The sequence below is a fragment of the Macrosteles quadrilineatus genome, unplaced genomic scaffold, assembly GCF_028750875.1.
Source record: "Macrosteles quadrilineatus isolate MER2022 unplaced genomic scaffold, UCM_ALF_1.0 Scaffold_11__1_contigs__length_5352618, whole genome shotgun sequence".
NCBI lineage: Eukaryota > Metazoa > Arthropoda > Insecta > Hemiptera > Cicadellidae > Macrosteles > Macrosteles quadrilineatus.
Window position 1 is genome coordinate 406,748 of NW_026542604.1, and position 8,805 is coordinate 415,552.

Here is an 8,805-nt window from a genome sequence, read left to right on the forward strand (position 1 = left end):
TCACTTCCTTACGGACAACTTTACCCCATGCTTTACCCTCAATCCATGTCGCATTCTTCAGTTGGGATTGTTTCTTTAACTAAACTCTTTGGCCAATCGATAATGGAGGCAGCTCTGTGGTTCCATGGCCATGCTGACTTTTGTACTGACTCCTTTTTCGTTCCCATAGATTCTGAACATTTTGTGGAACCTGTGACTTCAGAAAGTTCTTATTTATTAGCAGTTTGCTTTGTGTTCTTCAGTTCACGAGAAGTTGAGCAGGGCTAAAGCCAATCCCTTGCAAAGGAGTGTTCCTGAGATCTACCAACAGATAGGCTACCAATACTAAATATGGCTGACGACAACTTATTTAATGTTTGCCACGGTGAGTTTTGGGAAATTAGATGCTCGGCTGGTCCAATGGTAGTGAGGAGCATCTGTCCTTGGGGTAAAACCACCAAAGACTTTTAATTTTATGAAATGATGTAACCAAACAAAAAAGAAGAGGTTTCTCAAACGAAGAAACCATTTTCTGCTTTAAATAACTCTACCTACTAAAATCTATACGTTATTTACCAGTAAACTGGTTCAATGCTGATTTGTGACCGCACCGGCTACAACAGTATTTTAATTTGAAAGTTAGAAGCCCCGCTAAGATATGCGGCCGATCGTGAGTCCGCCAGCTCTTCTGCTGAAGAAGTGACTACTTCAGCCCGATTGGCCGGCGGCCGTCACGACGAACCAATCCCGTACCCGTCCGCCTTCTATTCAAATCCGAGTGTGTTCCAATTTTGCAATTATTTCAAGTCTTATTGGTCAGTTTTAATCAGGGACGGGTCACGCGCTGAGGTCGTGAGGTCAGCAGAGGGGGGGGGGCACGATGAGCGGGGCACCGGTCTAGGAGAGGTTGGTGAAGCTGGATGTTTGGTTGTAAATAATGTGAATAGTTGATATTAGATATTGTATGGAGTAGAGATTGCATCTGTAGTGAGCAAGATATAGAGAAATAATGTTTAAGATATTTAAAATATGCAAAAAATAGGGGCTGCAATTTGAGTATTTTAAAGAGGTTCAAAACTCGTTTCAGAGGGAATGTTTTACATCGAAATTTCATCAATAGTTAGTAATATACCAGCTACTTAGGACTCATGGGGATGGGCTTACCAAGAAGGTTTGAAGATTAATTTTGTTTTGTAAATATTGTGTGTTCAATTTTGTTTTCATCATTGTTTTTAGGGGGTGATGTTATATACATATATATTATATTTTACAATTGTAGGCATATGTACGACTACTCTGTAGGCCCATGTAAAACTACTCTAAGCAAAGCTCATGTGACTTCTTCTTGTTCACTTCTTCCATGTCTTGTCTGCTCCAAAGATGTAGCTTTGTGCTAAGTGTTGAATTTATTATATCTAAATACATCTTTTAAATATACTTTGTGTTGTTATTATTTAGAAGTCCATGAAGAACGAAGAGTTTCTACACTATTCATTGGTTTCTATCAGTTGCTTTAAATATACCAGCTGATGTAGACATTGCGTATTTGTTTGTTTATTTATTTTAGTGTTTTATTTTTAGAATGGTAATGCAGTGTTGAAATGTATCGTGTTAGGAGAAGACCACGACTACGAAGGAGAGTATTTAGGAATGGTGCAGAGCATAGGGAATGGTTTAGGACATGTATTACAACGGAGGTGAATGGCAGCAGTTTGCTGCTATGGGCCCCTAGTATTTATTTAACCCCTGACGCAATGCAAATGATGACTTTTCGTGGTGTAACAAGACCACTATTAATTGTGTACTACTACCACTACGCACCTGAAGATGGAGCTATCTCCGAAACCACCGTAGTGAAGTATCTATCACCCCTGATTGCTTAGACGGTAAGAACAAATTATATGATTATTTAATTTTGAACTATTATATCCTAAATACTTGCTTACAGCCAAATGTGTGAATATGGTCTTATGCAATTTAAATTTGTACTTATGTTAGGAGAAAATGTTTTTCAGCAAACTACTGTATCGCTTAATTGTTCAAGTTATAAGCAGTTAATAGTTATTTTTGTTCACGGTTGAACATCTGTTTGTCGGCATACCAAAATCTTGGTTAGTTTTGAAAATGTCAACCGGTATAGAAAGTAGACCTACAATATTGGACTCTATAAAACTGTCGTACTGAAGTCCAAAAGGCTGCCAGTAGAAGCTAACATCAATTTATGCCATACCATAACTATCTCAGTAGCACTGTGATGTTCTGAAACTTGGGCACTGACCAAAGAATCTGAAAACCTTACTATTGTTTTCCCAGTCAAGATAACAGAGGTTGAATTGCAGAGAGCTAAGGCTAGAGAAAGTCTTTAAACACGTAGATATAGGTGCGATTTCCAAAAGTAAAAGGTTAAGATGGTCAGACATGCTAGGAGCAGGTTAGGATACAATGATCCTTTCTCCAATGATTTTGGATTACATTTATGTTTTCCTCTTCACCCATCATGTACCTATCTTCTATCTTGCTAAGCTAAGATGACCCTTAGAAATTTTTTAGGTCTAGATCTAATGGACTTTTAGCGAATAATAAAAATTTAATTCTCACTTTAGTGTCTATAGTTTATGGTTATGTAAAACTAATTACAAATCCCTTCAACTTGGGCAGATATTATCTTAATTTATGCTGTACAAAAAAGTAAATTATAAATAAAAGTTCAACTTCAGCTCAGATCAGTTTAGTGTAATCACACAATCCTCGTGTTCAAAGGCAAATATAAAAGTAGTGGCGAACTACCGGTTTAAAGTCACTTGGGGCACGTTTTCCCATAAGAAATAACATGGGATCATTTTTTGGCCACTAAAACCAAAAATCCTGATCTTTGTTTAAATATCCCTATATAATTGTCAAACCTTATTTCTTACTTATTCCCCATAAATATATTTGATATTAAGCTAAAAAAGCTATTTCTTACATTTATTGACCCTTACAAGTGTAAATGTAGAGTAGTGGTGAACCCACAATATGACCTCACTTCCGGCATTTTTTGGCCCAGAACTTTTAAAATTTTCGGCGAAAAAAATGTCCGAAGCCCCAGGAGCTTTTTTTGGCCACTTTTCTTAAGGACCCAGCTCTCGACCTATACACCCATATATAAATTTTTTACTTTTTTAATACTGAAAAACACGTCTGGAAATGGTGAGCTTTTTTTGACCACTTTTTTAAAAATCCAGCTCTCGACCAATACAAGCCTATATAAATGATCAAACTTCATTACTATTTCAAATCCACATCCATTCACAGGTATATTCTCAAAATCGATCGAGGTTTGTACGCGAACTCGTGCGCGCTCCGGCTCATGATGTATGCGTGCTCCCGACTTATGGTCAGGCTTCTCGCTCCCGACTCATGGTCGGTTTTCTCGTCTCTAGTGGTAGCTCTTGATTAAGCCTTGGGTGGGTGACCTCCCGTTAAAATAATTTCTAGTTAAATTGTTTAAAAGTTTTTAATTTCTAGCTAAAAATTTTGAAAATTTCACAATTTCTGGTTAAAATTTTTTGAAATTTTCGAAAAGTCTATAAATAGAAGTGACATTCGGGTGATATTTCATTCTGGACCATGAGGCCCACCTGTCAACACTGCTCCGTGTCGCTCTCCACCAAAAGTAACCTGATTCGCCACTACAAGGTAATTCATCAAATGAAGGTGAAACTGTGCAAGGTTTGCAATTTAATCTGTGATAATAATGTGGCTCTAAAGTCGCATATATTACAAAGACACAAGAGTTGTAATTTTTGTAAAAGAAATGTTGTTGGACATTTTAAAAGACACGCCAATTCTTGCATAAAATGTCCATACACAATGATAAAATTTGTTGGTGAATCGATTAGAGCTGACCTTGAAAGTACTCTGAAATCTTGTCCTCTGCCAATAAAATGGACTTTAGTTAGGAGAATCAAATTTATAAAATATTCAATGGATCAAAATGGAAAATTAGTTAATGAAAAAGAATGTATTGCAGATTTTAGAAGCCTTACTACCTTAACTATTGAGAAGAGAGATTTAAAGTCTCAAATTGAAAATGCACTTTTAAAGATTGATGCTTCTATACACAAATACCAAGCCCAAGGTAGTGGATGGATATATGACTATACTAAGTATTGGCAGTTGCACGTTTACAAGTACAAGCCCTTAACTCCAAAGTCATATATTCCCACACCAAAAACTATTCAATCGAAACATGCAGTTTTAAATATAAAAAATGCTGATAATAAATGCTTCCTTTGGTCAATTTTAGCAGCTTTACATCCAAGGAACTCCAATGAAAATGCTGAAAGGGTCTCTAATTATCTACAACATGAAAGTCAGTTAAATATGACAAACATAAAGTATCCCGTAAAAATATCTGATATAGATCAATTTGAAAGACAAAATAATATAAGTGTTAATGTATTTGGGGTTGAAGACCAGAAATTCATATATCCATTAAGAACAACCAAACTAAATAGTGATACTCATGTAGATCTATTGTTATTACAAGAAGGTCGTAAATCACATTACTGTTTAATTCGTGATTTTGATAAGTTAATGTTCCACTCTACAAAAGATGACCATAAGAAGCATTTTTGTAAGTTGTGTTTACAACATTTTTACACTAATGATATATTAGAACGTCACATAACATATTGTAAAAATTTTGATGCTCAACGAGTGGAAATGTCTAAACAAGATACATTACAATTTAAAAATTATAAATATCAACTTAAAGCTCCATTTGTGATTTATGCAGATTTTGAATGCTTTATAAACTCTAACAAGCATACTCCATCTGGATTTGCATTTGTTGTTGTGAGAGATTCTAAGATTATTTCTGAAGAGTTATATAGTGGTGCAAATGTTATGGATGTGTTTTTCAAAAGGTTGTTTGAGACTTATGACTTCATTAAACGTCAAATGTCAATATACATTCCCCTAGTAATGACTCCTGAGCAAGAGGTATCTTTTAAAAACTCAACGCATTGTCATATTTGTGAAAAGCCCCTATATTTTGATAGGGTGAGAGATCTTCAATAATGAAATATGAGAGATTCTTATACTCTGATAAAAATAAAAAAGTCACTGGCAAGTTTAAAGACGAATTAGATGGTCATATTATGTATGAATATTGTGGTTTAAGACCAAAGTTATATTCTTACATTCCTCTAAAATGGTTATATGAAGAAGACAAGCAAGCTTTAGAGGTGAAGAAAGCTAAAGGAGCTGATGGTGCCACTGTTAAACATCTCCTTAGACATCAACATTATTTGAACTGCCTTGCAACTGGGCAAGATTACTATGAGAATGTGACAAGAATTAAATCTACAAATCATCATCTTCAAACCTTGACCATGAATAAGAAAGTACTATCCTTTGACGATGACAAGAGGTTTATTCTGGAAGATGGTATCAATACTCTTGCGCTTGGTCATTATAAAATTGATCAAACATAGTTATGTTCAAATGTATGTAGATATATTTAATGTTGCAAAATAAATACAAATGTTAAAAAACTCCAGTCTTTTATTTATTTACCCTTACCATCCTCTTGATAGAATTGGTCAAACATAAATCTATATTTGCCATTATTCTTTGACCTTTCTTTGTCTATTACAAAAAAGCCATATTTAGTTTTATCCCAACATTGATGACAGAGATTTTTAAATTGGTCAAATGAAAAGTCATTACCAACATGATTGTGATATACATGTTTTAAATTTAAATCATCTTGTTTGAATAATATTAGGAAATTTACATTATCACGTAAATGTTTGTGTACTTTGCTGTAAGATTGACACAAGTAAAAACAGTTAATATTTTTATGTCGCCCCATTGAGAAAAATTGTGTAATATTTGGACTATTTATGTCATCAAATACAACAACTGACTGTGATTTTACATCATTTGGTGTGATTTCACAGTCAGTAAACGTGTGTAATTTCACTTCATCACACAAACTAAATATTTCAATTATTTTTTTATATTTCTCTTGTTCTAATGATTTAGATATTAAATATAAGTTTGTAAATTTTAATCCTTCCTTTCTTACAATTAAGTTATAAATTACAACCGTCTTCCCACTTCCACTTGGACCGCAAATAACACATCGAATATTGGTGGGAAATAGACCCATTTTCTTTGGTATATTTTCCTTAGTATGTACTATTTTAAATTTGTGTTTTTGTTGAATAAAAGACATTTTTTATATAATAAAAATGGTAAAAAATGTTAATAAGAAAACATGTAAAAAGGGCAAAGGTTTATTCCTAAAGCCTTATAGGGGTCGAGGGTTATTGAATACTCTTATAAATAACCTTCCATTCCCACTTCACATACCATCATATCGGTACTGTGGACCTGGAACAAATATACGTGGGAATCTAGCCAAAAATGTACCTCCAAAAAATAAACTAGACTCTTATTGTAAAGAGCATGACATATTCTACATGAATAATCCCGATACCGCTGCTCGGAACAAAGCAGACATGAGATTAGCAGACTTAGCTTGGACTAGAGTAACGGCCAAGGATGCAAATCTTGCTGAAAGAGCAGCTGCTTATGCCGTGACAAATTTGATGAAGGCAAAAGCAAAGATGGGAATGGGATTAAAATTTAATAAAAAAGATGGACAACTACCAGCTGTTAGAGGCCGCAAAAGACGTGCCTCACTTCAGGGGGGTGTACCTAAAAAACGAGCTAAAAAATCTAACACCAAGAGTAAAAGAATGCGGAATAGTTAATTTAGACAGTTCATCTGGCACACATTGGACAGCTTATCGTAAAAATAAAGATATTGTAATTTATTTTGACCCATTTGGAATCCAACCTCCAAAAGAAGTAATTAAATATTTTGAGGGATATAAAATCTACTATACAACTGATCAAATACAAGATTTAAATAGTTCTATTTGTGGAATTTTATGTTTATCATTCATAAAAAATATTTCTTTATAAAAATGGATTCATTTACTATAACATTTTCGGGTACAGAGCCAGAGCTAAAGTCAGTATTCTTTCCTCCCATAGAATTAAATGATGATTATGTAATTGGATTAGTAGATTTTCAAAGTTATAATTCCATATTTAATGTTAAAAAACCCCTAAATACTTTAACATATTACAAAGTAGAGAAAATTACATTACCAAAAGGAGAGATCTCAGTTGATGATTTAAACCAGTTATTAGATGGTAAACTTAAAGTTATAATAGATAAAAATTCAGAAGCATTAATTAATACTAAATCCAAACTTTTATTCAAAGGGCTTATTCCAAAATTAAATCAACTTAAAGGCAACAAATTAACCATTGGAGAAGGTGATGATGTTTTCTATTATGACCACAATGCTCCAGTTACAATAGAAATTTCTGAAGGAACATATGAGGTGGTTGAGCTTGCAAAGGAAATTCAAAAGCAAATCCCAGACTTTTTCCTTACAGCTAATAATAAATCTATGAAAGCGACATTACTTTCTAGCCACGTGTTTGATTTTACAAAACCATGTTTAGGGTCTATTTTATTAGGATTTAAAGGTGTTTCTACTCCTGGTGTTCAGTTTGAATCTACAAATAAAATAAACATCAATAATGTAAATGTGATTAGAGTAAAATGTAACATTGCAAACGGGTCCTATTTAAATGGAAACAAATCACACACCATACATAGCTTTTATCCAGAAGCTCCTCCTGGCTACAAAATTATTGAAGTTCCAAGAAATATTATATATTTTCCTGTAAATAAGAGAAGTTTAGATGTTGTCAGTATTACATTTGCCGATCAACACGACAAGGCAATTGACTTTAACGGAGAAGAAACTACAATTACTTGTCATATAAAAAAGATATGAGAATTTATAACAATTTATCTATAAGTGTACAAAATGCTAGGTTCCTAAAGTCAATAGGACTAAAGTTAAAATTTTCTATTAATAAAAATGGAAGATTTTCTAGACGTTACAGGGAAATCCCAATTCGACGATAGTGTGGTTAAAATTACAAATCACTCCTATGTTCCCCACAACACTTTGGCAATAAATAATTCTGATGAAATTCGAATATGTATTAATAATCAAGATTTGCTAACTCTCCCATGTAGGAGCTATCTGTATATTAAGGGAGAAATTGAAAATCATGATAAAGGTCATTTTATAAATAATGCATTTGCGTTCTTATTTGATGAAATTAGATACGAAGTTGCAGGTAAAGAAATAGACATTGTAAGAAACCCAGGAATTTCTAGTCTTATGAAAATATTGAGCTCTTACAATAAAACTACTAAATTGTCAAATGTAGCATTTGATTCTGACACGAATTTAAAAGAGTTCCATAAAGGTGGCAAGTTCAGTACTTGTTTGCCATTAGAACTGTTAATGGGTGTATTCGAGGACTTTAATAAGGTTTTAGTAAATGTCAAACAAGAATTGGTGTTGAAAAGATCCAAAAATGATTTGAATTGTATATTAACAACCACGAGTGCTCCAGCCAGTGGCACTGCTGATACAATTCCCAAAATTACACTTAACTCTATTCAATGGGTCATGCCACATGTGATACCATCAGATGGGGAGAAGTTACAATTACAAAAGATGTTATTGCAAAATAAAAATTTGCAAATTGCATTTAGAAGTTTAGAGTTGCATGAACTTCCATCATATCCCAATACTACAAGACATACATGGTCAGTAAAGACGTCTTCCAGTTTGGAGAAGCCTAGGTATATTATATTTGGTTTCCAAACAGCTAGGGATAATAGTGCACGAAAAAGAACTGACGAATTTGATCACTGTAAATTAAAAAATCTCA